Source organism: Physeter macrocephalus, chromosome 11 (genome assembly GCF_002837175.3).
Source record: "Physeter macrocephalus isolate SW-GA chromosome 11, ASM283717v5, whole genome shotgun sequence".
NCBI classification, from domain to species: domain Eukaryota; kingdom Metazoa; phylum Chordata; class Mammalia; order Artiodactyla; family Physeteridae; genus Physeter; species Physeter macrocephalus.
Window position 1 is genome coordinate 182,473,290 of NC_041224.1, and position 331 is coordinate 182,473,620.

Here is a 331-nt window from a genome sequence, read left to right on the forward strand (position 1 = left end):
TACACTAGCTCTACCTGCTCCCCCAAAGCTCCCAGGCAGCCCCCTGCGCTCCCAGCCCCAGGCTCGCCTACAGTAGCTCTACCAGCTCACCCACACTAGCTCTACCAGCTCCCCCAAAGCTCCCAGGCAGCCCCTTGCCCTCCCAGCCCCAGGCTCACCTACACTAGCTCTACCTGCTCCCCCAAAGCTCCCAGGTAGCCCCCTGCCCTCCCAGCCCCAGGCTCGCCTACACTAGCTCTACCTGCTCCCCCAAAGCTCCCGGGCAGCCCCCTGCTATCCCAGCCCCAGGCTTGCCTACACTAGCTCTACCTGCTCCCCCAAAGCTCCCAGG